Here is an 18222-nt window from a genome sequence, read left to right as displayed (position 1 = left end):
CACAAACCTATGGACAACTTATTTTTGATAAGGAAGCCAGAAATGTACCCTTGAAAAAATGACAGCATATTCAATAAATGATGCTGGTCAAACTGGATGGCTGCTTGTAGAAGAATGCAAATCGATCCATATTTACACTGCAGAAAATTCAAATCCAAATCAATCAAAGACCTCAATATAAAACCAGATACATTGAACATGTAGGAGAGAAAGTGGGAAAAGTCCTGACTTGCACAGGAAAAGACATTCTGAACAGAACACCATTAACACAGGCACTTAGATCAACAATTGATAAATGGGACCTCACGAAACTGAGAAGCTTCGGCATGGTAAAGGACACCATCATTCAGACAAAGCAGCAGACCAGAGAATGCAAAAAAGATTTTTTAAAGAATTATACATCTGATAGAGGATGAAGATCAATAAAATGAATGACAGCTCATGCTGGTAAGAATGTTGAGTACGAGAAACACTTATTCACTGTTGGTGGGAGTGGAAAGTTGTACAGTCACTATGGAAATCAGTGAGGTGGTTCCTCAGGAAAATCAAAATTGATCTACCTCAAGATCCAGCTATATATTCTTAGGCATATACTCAAAGGATGCTTTATGTTATCACAGAGACACTTGGCCAACCCTGTTCATTTCTGCTCTATTCATAATAGCCAGAAAATAGGACAACCTAGATGTCCCTTGACAGATGAAAGGATAGAGAAAAATCTGGTACATTTATACAATGGATTATCAGCCCTTAAAAAATAATCACGAGATTTGCAGGCAATGGATCAGACCAGGAAAAAAAAAATCCATCCTGAGTGATGTGACCCAGATCCAGAAAGATAAATATGGTATATATTTGCTTATAATACATGTGGATATTAGCTGTTAAATCAATGATAACCAAGTCATAGTCAGTTGAACCAAAGGTTAGGTAAAAAATAAGGGACTGGGGGGCGGATAGATCTCTGTAGGAAACAGAATAGATAGTTATGGATGGACAGTGTATATATGTGTGGTGGTGGGCTGGAATGAGATGATCAAGTGAGAAGGGCAAGGGAAGTGGGGGACGAGGGAAGAAATACAGGGAATGAGAAAAAATTGAGGGCAACTGAGTGGAAGTATGGAAACCCAATACAGTAGAAACTTCCTAAAATCTATACACATATGAGGGCATTCTAAATGAAATGGCCAAATAACAGGAGATAGAGTCCTAAGTAGACATCTCTTGTCACCAAATGAAGCTTCCAGTATTGGAAATGGGTTACATTTCACTGAGTTGTTGGCTAAAGGGGTACCATAGGAACCCCCAAAAGAACTCAGGCTGTTGGCAAAGCTATAGGTTATTCTCCACCAACTGACAGTGAGACACTATTGCTGAAGACAACACCTAAAGAACTCATTGAACACAGAGGAGTCAAGCTGGTGCCTTCCTAAAGCCTTCACCACTAGTGACTGGTGTTGATGGTACTTGAAGGTACTGTACATGTTACCAAAGGAGAAAGGTAGCACCAACCTACTCAAAAAGTCTCCAATCTATGATGACCTACCTGCAAGATGTGCTTGCTAGTGCAACAGTGGCACCAAAGTAGTGGGAATAATGACCTAATATCTGATTGGATTTAAAGCCCAGCCCATGAGATGGATCCCATCCCATACACTAATCAGGCGGCCAAGAACCTAAGACCAGATATTCCAGTGACTTAGAGGAAAACCAAATACTACTGTTCTGCTAAAGGAATGTAGTAATAAAAAGACTCCAAATGACAATCTGCTATACTCACTAATCAGTGCCTTGCTCTGCCATCATCAGAAACACTTCTTCCTGCAGTAGAAGGGAACAAATACAGGGACATATCCACAAAGCCAGAAAATATGCAGAGTAAGAGACCTCAGATACTCAGTCCTAAATGGCATGTCTCCATCAAATCATTCCCTCAGAGCTTAGGGAACCCCATGGAAGAGAAGGGGGTGGAAAGAATGTAAGAGCTAGAAGGGACTGAAGACACAAAGGAAACAAGATCTAAACAAAGCAGGGCAAATGCACATATAAACTCATAAAGGCTGAGGCAGTCTGCACATGGCCTTCATGGCCTTGCACTAAATAAGGTCCCAGAACTGAAAAGGAGAACTGGACACATGCTCCCATTCCTAAAACAAAACCTATCTCCATGTAATAACAGCTCCAAATGAAAATTTCGTTTCTTCCAAGGAGTCTCATGGGGAAACAAACTACTTTTAAAGGTAGACCAATATCCCAGCAGTAGATGGCCACTAGAAAACAAACTCAATGGAATTTTTGAATGGTCCTTGTTCTACAATGTCATGTCAGGCCTTCTTCTTTTTCTTCTATTTAATCTCATCTCCATCCCCACAGGTCCTTTGCGTACAGATAATAGTTTCTGGTTTTGTGTTTTATGAAATTTCTGAAAGTATAAATTAATGGGACTCAGCATCTATATTTGTTTCTTGTACCTTTTCTTGGTCACTTTTCCTTCTGTTTTTATTTTAATTCCATTTTTTTGTTTTTGTTTTATCTTATATTTTATTTTATTATTTATTTTTTAAATTTTATAATTAATTTAATTTTACATATCAGCCATGGATTCCCCTGTCCAACCCTCCTCCCGCCCTTCCCCCCCACCCCTGCCCTCGCCCCAATCTAACCCCCATTCCCACCTTCTCCAGGGCAAGGACTCCCCTGGGGATTCAGCTCAGCCTGGTAGATTCAGTCCAGGTAGGTCCAGTCCCCTCCTCCCTTCACTCAGGCTGAGCAAAGTGTCCCAGCATAGGCCCCAGGCTCCAAAAAGCCAGCTTATGCACTAAGGACAGGTCCCGGTCCCAGTGCCTGGGGGTCTCCCAAACAGTTCAAGCTAATCGACTGTCTCACTTATCCAGAGGGCCTGATCCAGTTCCATGTTCATAGTTTGTGTGTTTCCACTAGTTTGTCTATTTGTTCCTGTGCTTTTTCCAATCATGGTCTCAACATCTCTCGCTCATACAATCCCTCCTCTCTCTTGCCAACTGGATTCCTGGAGCTCCACCTGTAGCCTGGCCCTGGATCTCTGCATCTGCTTCCATCAGTCATTGGATGAAAATTCTATCACGACAGTTAGGGTGTTCGGCCATCCGATCACCAGAGTAGGTCAGTTCGGGCTTTCTCTCGACTATTGCCAGTAGTCTATTGTGGAGGGTATCTTTGTGAATTTTTGGGGGCCTCTCTAGCACTTTGCTTCTTCCTATTCCCATGGGGTGTTCATTTATCATGCTATCTCTTTCCTTGTTCTTCCTCTCTGTTCTTGATCCAGCTGGGATCTCCTGCTCCCCTAAGCTCTCTTTCCCCCGACCCTTGCCCTTAATTAACCCCCCTCACGACCAGTTTGCTCATGTAGATCTCATCCATTTCTCTGTCGTTGGGCGATCCCTGTGTCTTTCTTAGGGTCCTCTTTACTAGGTACTCTCCCTGGAGTTGTGAGTAGCAGTCTAGTCATCCTTTGCTTTACATCTAGTATTCACTTATGAGTGAGTACATACCATGTTTGTCTTTATGAGTCTGGGTTACCTCACTCAGGATTTTTTCTAGATCCATCCATTTGCCTGCAAACCTCATGATGTCATTGTTTTTCTCTGCTGAGTAGTACTCCATTCTGTGGTGGTACATGCTTACAATACTCAGTACTCAGGAGGCCAACAATGGTGGATTACAAATTTGAAACTAGAGTTGGAGACATAGCAAGTTCAAGGCCAGCTTGGGCTATATATTGTGACCATGGAGAAGGGGAAAAAGGAAGAGAGATAGTAAAAAAAACCCACACGTTCACTTCTACTTTAGTACAAATGTAAGTGTTGAAAGAGTTCCCTAGACAGAGCCATTATATAAAACTGAGAGAACTGCTTATTATTTTTAGCATGTATTTGCTGTACAAAATGAATTTCATTACACTATAGCACATATACCACACTTGGATCATTCACCCTCCATTATCTTATCTTCCTTCCCACTGGTAATCTTCCACTTCTCATGCTCTCTCTTCTACTTATATTTTTTAAATATAGATTCTGTATATAAAACAAAACCTACAACATTTGTCTTTCTGAATCTGGCTTGCTATATTACTATGATGTTCAGCAGTTCCATCTACTGGGAAGCTCAAGTATTGTTCGTACAAAACAAAGACTTAAAAACTTTTAAAATGCCCAAAGAGCTAAAATTAACCATGGGCAAAGGACTAAAGAAGATCAGGAAAAACTTGTCTGCATAAAATAAGTATATCTTAAAAAAAAATAGAAGTTATGAGAAAAAAACCAGATAGCCCCTTCTTTTTTCTTCTCATTCCATTATATTTCAGTAGTTTTACTCTCAGAACTATTTTGTCACTCAATATGAAAAAGAGATCAATTTACAACTAATACAGCAGAAACTGGAAGTAGTTAATGCATAAAAAGAATGCAATAATGCTAACTCAGAAATAACTGTCCCTGTATTCTATTGATGCATTTATGTATACCAAAAACCTAGTGATAAAAACAAAGCAACAACAACAACAACAACAACAACAAAAAAAAAAAAAAAAAAAACAGTGATCTATTATTTCTCACAAATTCTTTGTTTTCTGGCTCAGTCTGGTTTTGGCCTTGGAGTTGGGGGGTTCTCATCGGTGACTGAAATAATACTGGTTTAACTAAAGCAGAAGAATCAGTTAGTCTTAGCTAAATATCGGAGGGTTTGGTGCAAGTCACTAGGCTTTTATCTCCATGTGGTTTCTGACAATCCTTTATCTAGCCTATATTTCCTTACATTACAGTACAGGATTGGGGGGAAAAAATGATATCTAGCCATCAGAACTCACATTTCATGAATTTCTGCCACATTCTACTAGATAAAGGAAGATAGAAGGGTAAGACTGTGAAAATCAAGTTTACCTCTTAATTGGAGTAGTTATTAAGAGTTTATGGTTATTTAAGCTACCATACCATATATATTTTGCACCAAATATATGTTGAGTGAAAAATTTGTTTCTGAACTTTTTGAATATGAAGAGGAAAGAAGAGTCAAACTACTCACAATCAAAAGAATTAAGTATGAACATCAATTTGTTGTTTAAAATTTACTTACTTTTAAAAACAATATCTATAAATTATAAAGAAATGAAACAATGCAAAATAATGAAAAGGAGACAGAAAAAAACCATGAGGCCTCAACCCTACAAAAAGGCAACCAAGGAATGCTGAGAGTGGGAGAAAACACTAACTGGTTATCCAATACCAAATGGTCAGCCATGAAAACTCATACATGAGTGATACTATACTTACTGAGCAGGTTATATTTAGGTGTGTGAATACATAAATATACATATAAATATACATATATATGTATATCCATGGAACAACAGTTAATGAAAAAATAGGCCATAAATTTGAAAGAGAGCAAGGAGAGGTATACAGTTGGTTTGGAGGGAAGAAAGGGAGGGGGAGAAATGATATCATTATATTATAATCTCAAAAATAAAATAAAATGGGCTGGAGAGATGGCTTAGAGGTTAAGAGCACTGCCAGCTCTTCCAGAGGTCCTGAGTTTAATTCTCAGCAACCACATGGTGGCTCACAACCATCTTTAATGATATCTGGTGCCCCCTTCTCGTGTGCAGACATACGTTCAGGCAGGATACCATACAAAATAAATAAATTAAATATAAATAAATATAATAAAAAACTCTCCCCTCTTGTTCTTTATGCCTAAGTAATCAGTGTTTGATACTAGTTTTTCTCTTTCAATAGTCTTTTATTTTACTCAAAATGCCTTTATGTTTTGGTTCGATAATTCCTATCATTTATTGATCTATTTACTTAATTTGTGTGGGTGTTTTATCCACATATATGCCATTAGTAAAATGTTTTTTCTTTGTTGTAGTGGTACAGTTTCAAATACTAAGAGTTTTGGATGTCGTATGCTTTAAGACACTGAAAAATTTAAAACCACAAACAGCTAATAGACAATAATTGGAAACTCATCAGTATTAGAGTGGCAGTATCTTTACTATTAGTGTGACAATGTTGTACTCTATTTAAAACAGGATTTTGATCTCTATTCTGGGTTACTAGTGGAACAGGAAGGTTAATTGTTACAGTTTGTATTATTTTTATTATATATGCTCAGAAAAAAATTCTCATGTTTATTTAGCATCAATTATATCATACCACTACTCCTATTATCAAAGTCCTATATTGATTTTCAAGTCATTCAAGATTAAAAATTAAAATAGTCTATATTTTTAATTGTTTATATTTCCCTGGGTAGTGTTTCTTTAGTAATATTTCCTACATTTTCTCAAAATTCTACCAATTAAATTATTTCCTGTAGCTTAGGACATTAACTTTTTTTAAAGTTTCTTATTAAGTATACTTACCAGTATATTTAGAAAAACTAGTTTACTATTCTTCAAGTTCAACAAGTAACTTACTTTTTATTACTTAATCAACAAGTAATTCAATAAGAATTAACATTTCTTCTATACTACCAGAACAGGGATCTTAGATTTCTTCATTATCATATACTCTGTTATAAAATAATTTATACTAATTCATTGCTTTCTCATCAAATCAGAAGCTCTGCAAGAAAAGAAACACCCAGTAGGCTATTTCATGTTGCAGAAAGAGAGAGAGAAGACTACTAACTGCAAGCCATACAGATTGAGAGGACCTAGACACCTCCTGTTCTGGGACAAGGAAGTCAAAATGAGATGACTATTAGCTTTTCAGGCTTTTCATGTTTCCATTTTCCACACTGAGGCCAAGTTTTTAACCACACTATAGGCATCAGTATGGAATTCATTATGCTCCACATAGTGAAATTTCATCTTAAAAACAAAACAAAACAAAACAAACAAACAAACAAAAAAAAATGACAGGAGAATCACAAAGACGACACTTAGGAGCTCTGCATCAAGAACTGTAATCAAAGAGCAAAGAGTAAAGCAAAAGATTTCCCTAGCATCTTATATATGAGGACTTTAGAGTGCTATGCCGGGAACCTGGGCACAGTATTGATTTCTCTCTGTGTGTCCCTCACCAATCCTAATTGTGTATTTGTATGTGTCCTACAATAGGACAGTATCATAGTTATTGTCTCAATATACACATTAAAAAAGTGGTATTTGCTTTACTACATTTCTACCTCCCAGCAAGATACTTAGCACAAAGTAGTCATAGACTTCAAAGAGTTATGATAAAGCCTAGATTAACATTTATTGAAAAATTAAATATATACATCATGAAGCAGACATTAATTTCAACAGTTGGTCTCTGAAACAGAAATGGAAGAGACTCTGAAGAAGTCTTTTCTATCAGTCGGAAAATAAAGATAAAATGTAAAAATGATGCTGGGGCAATTGGAAAAAAGGCTAAAATTATGTCTTTAATATGCTTAACAGCAAAGTAAAACACAAATGAACAAAAGTTTAAATGAAAAAATGGTGAAAATGGTATGAAAACAAAAATGCTAATATAATGTTTAAATAGTAGTTGGTAATTGTTTGTGCTCTTGGAATAGCACACCCTTCTGAATTTACTGCTTATTGTATTGTAAAAATGATCAATGTTACTAATTTCCTTTTATAATAAGCATTACTTGCAAAAATACTTAGAATTTGATTAAAAATAGCATCTCTGCCCAATATCACTGTAACTGACCTAAGCATATACATGTCACATGAAAGAATTGGATTGTTAGTGAAGACAGTTAATAGAACACAGTTGATAGAACTCTTAGATTAGCTATAACAGTATTATTATTTTAAGTAATATACTGTATCAATAGGAAATTTGGTAAGATAAAATACTTTACTGAGGTTTTTCTCTAACACTCAAAGGTGATCTTCCAGACTTAAGTATTCAGAGCATTTCCTTTTAAAACACTTAATATAAAATGGTATTACTTGATAAAATACTTGTTATATTTAAAAATGGTGGGAAGGATTCACACCATACAACAGGGCCCACGTGGAAGGTTTACTGAGGGGAAGGGAGATAAGGGGCAAAGAAGCGGGCAGAGATTGGTCCCTGGGGACAAGAGTGAAGGAAGAGAAAGAAAAGAGATGGGTGGTGGGTAAGGCCCGCCTTTTATAAGGAAATGTAGTGAATGTGCACAGGGTGTGCTCTTAATGGCTGCAGCTGAGGAAATATCCTGTCAGAACCCTAAGGGTAGATCAGTACAGATGCCTAAATGCTAACAATATAATTTTCTCTTCATCTTGGTAATTGAACTCTTTCAGACTCATTTATTGAACCATTAGATATTTACCTACTAACTGTAACTGAAAGTGAAAGGGCTAACTCATTATAATCAGTAATATTGCTCAGCAAAGACACTTTTAAGAGAATAAAAATAGGAAGGATAATGGAAATATGTATATGCAGTATATGTATCATAGGACTTATATCCAGGGCATGCTAGGTATACTTGCTAATATATGAGGACAAGAAAGATAAACTAATGTTTACAGAGAGGACTAACTGGTATATGTGGTAATATTTTGTTTGTACTCTAACAAATAAAATTTTCCTAAAGATCAGAGGACAAAGCCAGCCACTAGATTAAACAAGCTAGGCAGTGGTGGTGGTGCATACCTTTAATCCTAGCACTTGGGAAGCAGAAGCAGAGATCATCTGGATCTCTGTGAGTTCAAGGCCACCCTAGACTGAATGAGATTAATCCTGTCTAAAAAAGAAATAGAGCCAGGCAGTAGTGGCACACACCTTTAATCCTAGCATTTGAGATCTCATGCCTTTGCTACCAGTATTTGGGAAGCACATATGCCATTAATCCCAGCACTATGAAGATTGAGACAGGAAGTGATATGACTGGGTGGAGAAAGGCATATAAGATGGGAGTAGACAGGAATTCAAGCCCTGTCATCAAAATTCTGAACAATCCAATTAAAAAATGGGCTAAAGAGCTAAACAGAGAATTCAAAAAATAAGAATCACAAATGGCTGAAAGACATTTAAAGAAATGCTCAACATCCTTAATCATCAGAGAAATGCAAATCAAAACAACTCTGAGATGCCACCTTACACCTGTCAGAATGGCTATGATCAAAAACACTAATGACAGTCAATGTTGGAGAGGATGTAGAGCAAAGGGAACACTCCTCCACTGTTGGTGGAAATGCAAGTTTATACAACCACTGTGGGAATCAGTATGGCGGTTTCTCAAAAAATTAGGAATTGAACTACCTCAAGAGCCAGCCATACCACTCTTGGGCATATACCCAAGGAATGCTCAATCATACCACAAAGATACATGCTCAACTATGTTCATAGCAGCACTATTTGTAATAGCCAGAACCTGGAAACAACCTAGATGCCCATCAACTGAAGAATGGATTAAGAAAATGTGGTACATATACAGAATGGAGTACTACTCAGCAGAGAAAAACAATGAGTGCATGAAATTTGCAGGCAAATGGATGGAACTAGAAAAAAATCATCCTGAGTGAGGTAACCCAAACCCGAAAGGACAAACATGGTATGTACTTACTCATAAGTGGATTCTAGATATGAAGTAAAGAACAATCAGACTGCAACCCACAGAACAATGGAGGCTATATATATAGCATGGGAGACCCTAGGATGACTATGGCTTATAATAAGTTTTGCTTTTACTCAGTTACTGAGCAAGCCTCAATGAAACATTTCACTATTAAGATAAGAATTTATACTATATCAAGCTGATAACAGAAAAATAAACAAATTAATTAAAAAAGAAAAAAAGAAAAAAATTGAACTATTAAAAAAACAAACATATTTTGCTAAAGTAAAAAGGGAAGGAAAAAAAAGAAAGATGGGAAGAGACAGGAATTCAAGACCTTTAGGCTGAGAACTCAGGGGCATTCAGTCAGGGGATTCATGGAGACAAGATCTTTCACTTTTGGCTGAGGAGTTGGTGAGGTGAGAAGTAGCTGCAGCTTGTTTTCTTATCTTTCAGCATTTACCCCAATATCTGGCTCTAGGTTTTTATTATAAGTCAGTTAGGATTTGTGTTACAGGTATATAATAAATGAAGATATGCAAATGGCCAAGAAGAATATATACAATGATACTCAACAGGCTTACTCACTACTGTTATAATGTAAAGCAAACTAAAATTCTCAGGAAAGGTTTAAGAGAATGCAAACTGCTCCATTCACCTAGGAAAATTCAGGTTCTAGTAAGTAAAATTCATTTGTGTGGAATATTCCTTTACATTGTATGAATATATGTCACTGTGACTGGTTTAATAAACAAGCTGACTGGCCAACAGCTGAACAGGATAAAGTTAGGTGGGAAAGCTAAAGTGAAAATGATGGGAAGAAGAAGAGCAGAATCAGAGGAGTCACAAGCTGACAGAGCAAGATGGGCACATCGTACTGAGAAAAGGTACCAAGCTACATGGCGAAGCATAGATATGAAATATGGGTTAATTTAAAATGTAAGAGTTAGCTGGTAACAAGCCTGAGCTATTGGCTGAGCATTTGTAATTAATATAAGCCTCGGTGTATTTTTTTAGTATCAGTAATAATTAAGAAATTTTAATAAGATACAACATATTCCTTTATCCAATTACCAAATACTTAAGACACAATGCTGAGTATTCTGTAATCATAAAGCCACAGTGTCCATCTTCTCTGCTACTAATCAGGAAATCTTTGTTTGTTTGTTTGTTTGTTTGTTTGTTTTATAATTTAATTCAATTCTACATCTCAGTGTATTTATTTGGGAGCATCTGTTAGGAAAGAAAAATTCTGCTGACAAATTTGCATATTCTCTAATTTAGTATTTCTAGGTCTTATTTATTCTGTTTACTAGGTGCAAATCTAATGGGAATGCACATACGTACATCAATAGACATGTAGACTATTTATTGTTAGATTATTCACAACAGCATATAGTTCAAAACACCTTAAGTGTTTTCCAACAATAAAATGGATAATCAAATTGTTCTATACTAATGAAAAGATAGCACTCATTCAGTGGATATAAAGTCCAAAAGGATAAAGATAATTCACAGTATTGACTTGAGAACAGTAAATCCTTTTGGATGAGGTAAGGAGCAGTAACTAGTAATGGGATACAGAAAGCTTTCACTCAGCCGGGCGGTGGTGGTGCACGCCTTTAATCCCAGCACTTGGGAGGCAGAGCCAGGCAGATCTCTGTGAGTTCGAGGCCAGCCTGGGCTACCAAGTGAGCTCCAGGAAAGGCGCAAAGCTACGCAGAGAAACCCTGTCTCGAAAAGCCAAAAAAAAAAAAAAAACTTTTTGAAAAAAAAAAAAGAACTAAAACAATTAAAAAAAAGCTTTCACTCATGCTGATAATGATCTACTTCTTTTATTATTGTTATTTATTTTTCTTTTCATACATGCTCAGTATATTGCCCCTCAATTCCCAATAATCTCCTTTCTTACTTTCCCCCTTCCTGGAAATATCCAGGAGTGCATAGCTAGGTCATATGAAAGTTTTATCTTCATTTATTTATAAAACCCCACACTAACTTAAGTGACTGCTTTAGTTTACATCTCCATTCCCACCAACAATTCATAGACATTTCCATTTGTTCATATCCTTGTTAAAATGTGTTACTGTTTTCTTGCAAGGTTTATTTAAAAAAAATTAGGAGTGTGTATGCATGCACACTCGTACATGTGTAGAGCATACATATGTGATGGTGCCTGTCAATGAACAACTTTCAGGACATAGTTCTCTTGTTGTACCATGTTGAGGCTTTTGCAGAGTATTGCAGTCAGCCAACTACCTTCTGGTCAATTCTCCTGAGTCTGTGTGCTCAGGAGAATTTAGTGCTGAGAATAAATTTGCACCACCACATCAGGCTTTTTAAAGTCAAGCTTCATTAGAAAGTATCTTTCCCTACTGAGTCATCCCACTGGCCCCATTACTTAGCTTAATAACTGCCATTCTGATGGTTATTTGCCCTGATTTCTGTCTTAGCATGTTTGTTCTTGGTATGTAGGAAGGCTACCATGCTAATTTGCTAATCTTACTCTACTAATCATGTTTATCAGTACTAAGAGTTTTCTGGTGGAGTCTTAGGAACGCATATACATAATAATACCATCTGCAAATGAAGATACTTGCACTTTTTTCCTTTCCTATTTACATCCCTTTATTTCATTGACATTTTTCCTCCTTCTAATACAAATCTGTTGAATCCTGTTGGTGAACCTCCTATTCCAATTATACTTTCAACATCAGTAGTGAATTTGATTTTTTTCAAATTAAAAATATTTTTTAAACTGATATCCTTTAGGAGATCAAAAACATAATTATTTAAACACTCCCTTCTCCAATGGCCCTCACTTACACTTGGACATCAATCTTCTCCATTTAGACATTTGGGTTTGAGACCATGGAATCTTGTAACTTAAAGCAGCAACCACTGGTTTTCAAACATTTGGCCTTAGCATGGGAGTTATGTCATCAGCTCTATTATTCTTAGACTTTTGGCCCTAGATTGATGGATTTACTTCTCTGTCTTTCACTATCTAGTTTGCAGATTGTATGCTATGTGAATTACTGAACTTCATTATCATAAGTCCCTTCTCAAAAGAAATCTCCTTTTATGTACCTGTGTATCTCTTATTGCTTCTGTGTCTCTTTGAGAATTAGGACTCACATACCATTTGATGAGATGTGATCATAAAAGTTTGATTTTTTCAACACTATTTCCTATTGTTTTCTTCTGAATATATTTAGATAAGCTGCCATAGGCAGTTTCATTTTCCTACTTTTTCCCCTGTGTTTGTGCCACATTGTCCCATTCTATCAATGTATAATACTTTTTGTTGAAAACTATATAGTTCAGCTAATAAACTGAAGCAACTATGGATATTAATTCTACTTCCCCATCTCCAAGGCTTCTTGTGGTTGTTCCTTGTTTGCTTATTGATTCACTAGGCAAATTCAGTAAAGTTTACTTCTACTTATGGTAAAGTTTCTGATATTTAACTTGTTTAAGGGTGTGGGGGTCAGCTGCGGGATGTACACAGGTCAACATGGGAAGATTGGTAGAGTTGCCTTTATTTCTTGTCTTTGTATAACCTCTCTGTTTAGCTATTTGTCTACCCCTCACCCGTCAACGTGGGTCTTTGTTCTGACTCCATGGGGATTCTTTTTAGTCACTTCTACTTAGGTTCTTTCTGGTAAGCTGGCTGGTTTAATTTCTTGTTCTTAATAAAGTGAAAATCAACATCCTCTTGTTTGATTACCACCCAAACCACCGTTGTTTCAGAGAGTATGCTTAGACTTGCTTTTTCCCACATACAAGATATCAGTTCCTTGTAAAGGCCTTTGGAGCAAGCTGTAGTTAAGGACTGCTTCTCTGTCTGGACAGACCCCTTTCTTCTGTCCAAAATACTAAGTAGGGACAGTAGTTCTTTGTCTTCTATGCTAACCTTTAGTATCTTCATGCTCTTGCCCTGTGAAAAAGCTGTTTTAGGTGTGATTGGGGCTACAGAATTCTAGCATTACTGTATCTAAACCAGGGCTCTTATCCTATGAGTGAGGGATACATAGAGGAAGGGAAACTTTCTTTTATTATCACACTGATCAGATATTTAGCCTCCACAAGATGGAGTTGAAGACACAAGAAACGATGGAAGAATGTCTTAGAGAAATAAATAACCTTTAAATGGAGAGAACTCCCCATACTCTAGGTCACACCTTCCCAGAGAAAAGTGTCCATTAGACTAAATCAGGGTGAATGAAGGATTAAGCTGTAGTTCAAGTGTTAGAGAGTCTGTTTTACTTTACATATAGTTTCTTTACATGAATATATTTATTATTTTGCAATAAACTCAACACAATAAGTATATACTTGAAATAATCCTTTTTAAATAATTTATATCAATTATGATTGTGTTCTGAGGAATGAATAGTTTGAGAGTTCCTCATGTTGCATTTGCTTAAAAAATTTACTAATAATTCATTTTTAAATTATTTTGTACTTCTATTATATTAAAATAAAAATGGAATATAAATTAGAGAAAAAAATTTGTGCATATACATAAAATATTGAGAGATATATGCTACTTATTGTGGGAAGCAATAATAGGAGATAACTAAAAACATCTATAAAAGAAATTGCAAAGAACTATGAGAAAAGTTAAATAGCTTTACTAACAGACAAATGACATTTCTAAATGTATATTTGTTGACATAAAGATTTTTGTTTCTCAAATTATATATAAATTTAAAGTATTGTTATATAAATTTCAGGTTAAGTATTAAAAAATATTTTTAGGTATTTACAAATATTCAGGTAATTATAAAAAATAGAGAAACCACATATATACCTTTCACCTAGTATAATTTGTATAACTCTAAGAGATAATTACAAGCAAAAGTAAATAATGATATACTCTTCCACCCTTATTTAGACCACACTGATTTTTATATAAATGTGTGTTTACTTCTATATTAGATTGGTGTAATCACAACCACAGTCAAGATATGTAAGAGTTACATAAAAAATATTTGTCATGCTATTTTAAAAATGGTTTTAAAAACAATTATGTGTTTGTATGTATCTGTGAGAGGTTATATGCATAAGAATGCAAATGTCTGGTGAGGTCAGAAGAGGCTACTGAGTTCCATGGAGCTGGAGGTAAAAATGATTGCAAGCAGTCCAATGTGGGTGTTGGGAAACAAACATGGGTCTTCTGCAAGACCAATTCATGCTCTTAACCACTTATCCATCTCTCCAGGCATTTGTGCTATACATTTACATACATAGCAACCTTTGTTCCTATTTCTATCTCCAAGACTAGACTTGTCATTTTAAGGATTTCAAACATAATCTTTAAAACCAGGCTTTTCCACACCACCCATTCAGCTTGATCTTAAAATCAATTCATCTGTAGTTCATTATTTCTACATTGGATATGTCAATATTATTTCACAATGTGAATATAAAAACCCTTTATTTAGTTATTCACCTATTAAAGAGCATTTACTTTCCTGTTTTGGGCTTTTGCAAAAAAAAAGCCCAGGAATAATCACATAACAATTTATGCATGAGCATAGGGTTTCATTCCTTGGAATGAATGCTAAATAAATAATGCAACATGATAGGTTAGAGCATAATGACTTTGTAAGGAAATAATCCATAATTTAAAGAGTAGCTCCACAATTCTATATTCTAACAATGTCTGAGTGTCTGGTTTATCTACATCCTCTCCAGTAGGAAGTACTATCATTTTATGACATTCATTTCCCAAGTGTGTAATGAAACTGCATTGTTATTTTAATTTGTGTTCACTTAACAGCTAATGAAATTCAACAACTTTTCATGTGTTTGTCATTATGTCTATTGTCTTAAAATATCTATGTCTTTTGACCATTTTCTAAATATTTTGTTAATTCAGAGTTTAAGAGTTTCTTTATTCTGGTTACATCCCTTTACTAAGATGTGGTTTACAAATAATTTCTTTATAGGTGCATCCTATCTTTGCATTGTCTCACAGGTTCTTTGTAGAAAAGAATTTAATTGTGGGTGCTTAACAATATAGAAGAATTTCATTGTGTGGATACTTTGGGTGCTGAGTCCAAGAACACTCCATTTAGACCTAGGTGTTAATAGTCTGGATGACAATTTTTATAGGCATATTTTTAACTCAATTGTGTATTTTGAGTTCATTTTGTTGTAAAGTTTAAAGTTAGAGTATAGGTTATGTTTTACATTGCTGGCTATGGTTATCCAATGATGCCTTCTCTATTTAATTTTTAAGAATTTTTAAAAATTATTATACAAAGTATTAGGTTTCATCATAGTATTTTTAACCATTGTTTTTGTTGATCCTTCTCTCTAAATATGCAACCCTATCCCTCTGACCCCTTGTATCCTTCTACCTCCAGTAGCTTCATTTCCATTTTTATGTCCTATGTATCCTATTGCCCCTCCCACTACCTCCACCTTTTTTTCCTTCTCATGGTTCTCTAATTTCATGCAAGTATCACTTATTATTAAAAACACATTTAAAAATTTTTTATTAGTGCTTGTATGCGCGCGCGCGCGTGTGTGTGTGTGTGTGTGTGTGTGTGTGTGTGTGTATTTGTGTGTGTGACATGTGCCTATAGAAGCCAGAAGAGGTCAATGAACCCCTGGAACTACAGTTTCAGATTGTAGTAGGCCAACTGACATCGGGCTGGGAACTGAACTCAGGTCCTCTGCAAGAGCATCAAGCACTCTGAAGTGCAAGGTCATTTCTCCAAGCTCCAAACACTTGGCTGAATTTGATGCATCAATCATTAAGATCATAGTTATTAGTTTTAGTTTATAGATTAAAAGTATAGTTTTATTAGTTATGGTCTAGTATACATCAAATAAATCTCAGTTTGTCATATATATTACAAATGAAGCTCATTTAAAAAATGAACTGAACATAGTGTAAGTTTCTTCGTGGATTCTCTATTCTGCTCGTTGATCTACATGTCTAGTTTTTTTTTAACTTTATAATTTTGAATACTGTACTTACAGTTTAAATAATTAAGTAAAGTTAGTCAGCTCAATTAATTTTTCCCAAAGGTTCTATCCGTTTGCATATAATTTTACAAATTCATATATTTTAAAGACTTATTAAAAATTGAAAAGGAAATATGTGAAAATTATAGGTTAAAATTTTTAGAAAATTAACATTACTATGTTGAATCTTACCATTTCTGGATGTGGTATATCTTTCCAATTTTTATATGTATTTATTTTTATTTAATGTGACTGAGTGTTTTGCCTGCATGTATGACTGTGTACGATGTGCTTTATTGTTGTGCACAGAGGCCAGAAGAGACATCAGATTCTCTGCAACTGAGGTTACAGATTATAGATGATAGAACCACCACATGAATGCTGGGAACTGAATCTGGGTCCTCTGCAAGAACCATATGTGCTGTTAATGACTGAGTCATCTCTCCTGCCCCTATTATCTCTCCATTTCTTTAAATAAGTTACGTATTTAGCATTTTGTGGTTTTCAGCATATGTGTAATCTTTTTGTTTGTTTTCAAGACATAGTCTCTCTGTACAGTCTTGGCTGACCTAGAACTTGCTTCTGTAGACCAGGGTGCCCCCCAACCCCGTCCGAGTGCTGGGATTAAAGGAATACAATCTTAAGTAAATATCTAGCCATTTTATTTTCTCTGGAGAAATTGTATGTTGTGCTGCTGTAAATATCAGATTTCAACATTTGTTGTTGGAAGTGCATGAAAGATAATTTCTTTTTTCCTCTGGTATTGTATTTCACAAATGAACTAAAATTACTTCTTAGTACACTTTTATATATACACAGTCGAGTAACATGCAAACAGGGATTGCTTTTCTTCTTAATTTGTAATATGTCAGGCTTTTAACTCTTCTTCTCGCCTTACCATGCTATTGAGAGTTTCTGGTATTGAACTGAATAAAGACAGTAAGAGATGAAATGCCTATTTTATTCCTAGTCATAGGGTAAAAAATTCATCCTTTCACTATCAAATGTTACCTAGAGTTTTGTGGTTTGTCTTCTTCCTCTTTTTCTCTCTGTACCCTCTTAATAGGAGAAGAAATTCATCTTTATTCCTACTTTGCAGAGAGTTCTCATCATGAAAGGGTCTGGGATTACATCAAATACCCTTTCTTCAAAAATTCTGTCAATAAATTTTGTCAGTTTTAGGCTTGCTAATATGGCAGATTATACAATTATTATTTTCTAAAGCTAGTTTAGCATATTTCATATCTTAACAGGTCAAGATGTATAAATATTTTCATACACTGTTTGCTTTCATTAATAATCTTTTATTAACAAATTTAAGTTAATGAGAGACAGGAGTGGTCTGCTACTTTCTTTGTTTTAACTTTGTTTCTGTGGTTTATGTATCAGGAATATACCAGTTACGTAAAATGGAATGAGAAATATTTTCTCTTGCTATCTCTCTGATATGATTTGAGGGTGTTTCCAATGGGTTCATGTGTTGGAGGCTTGCTCCTCAGTATGGTGATTTGGAGATGGTGATGTGAACATTAAAGATGTAGGGTACTGGGGATAATCATTAGGTAATACAATACGTTGACCATAGAAGGGATTAAAGTAATTCTACAGGGATTAGATTGGTCATGGGCACCAGAAAAAAAAATCTACTGTTAAATGAACATAGCAATAAAATGACCCCTGATGCCACACTGCTAAACCAATAGGTCAGTGTAT

General features: G+C 35.4%; 1 protein-coding gene across 14 annotated transcripts in view; it reads right to left on the bottom strand.

The window, feature by feature from the left end:
* Nucleotides 1-18222, bottom strand: part of Gphn (gephyrin) — a 410602-nt gene that overhangs the window by 266010 nt on the left and 126370 nt on the right. The window lies entirely within an intron of this gene.

Source organism: Peromyscus leucopus, chromosome 14 (assembly GCF_004664715.2).
Source record: "Peromyscus leucopus breed LL Stock chromosome 14, UCI_PerLeu_2.1, whole genome shotgun sequence".
Lineage (NCBI taxonomy): Eukaryota > Metazoa > Chordata > Mammalia > Rodentia > Cricetidae > Peromyscus > Peromyscus leucopus.
The sequence above is the reverse complement of the archived record's forward strand: the minus strand, read 5'-3'. Positions and strand labels throughout refer to the sequence as shown.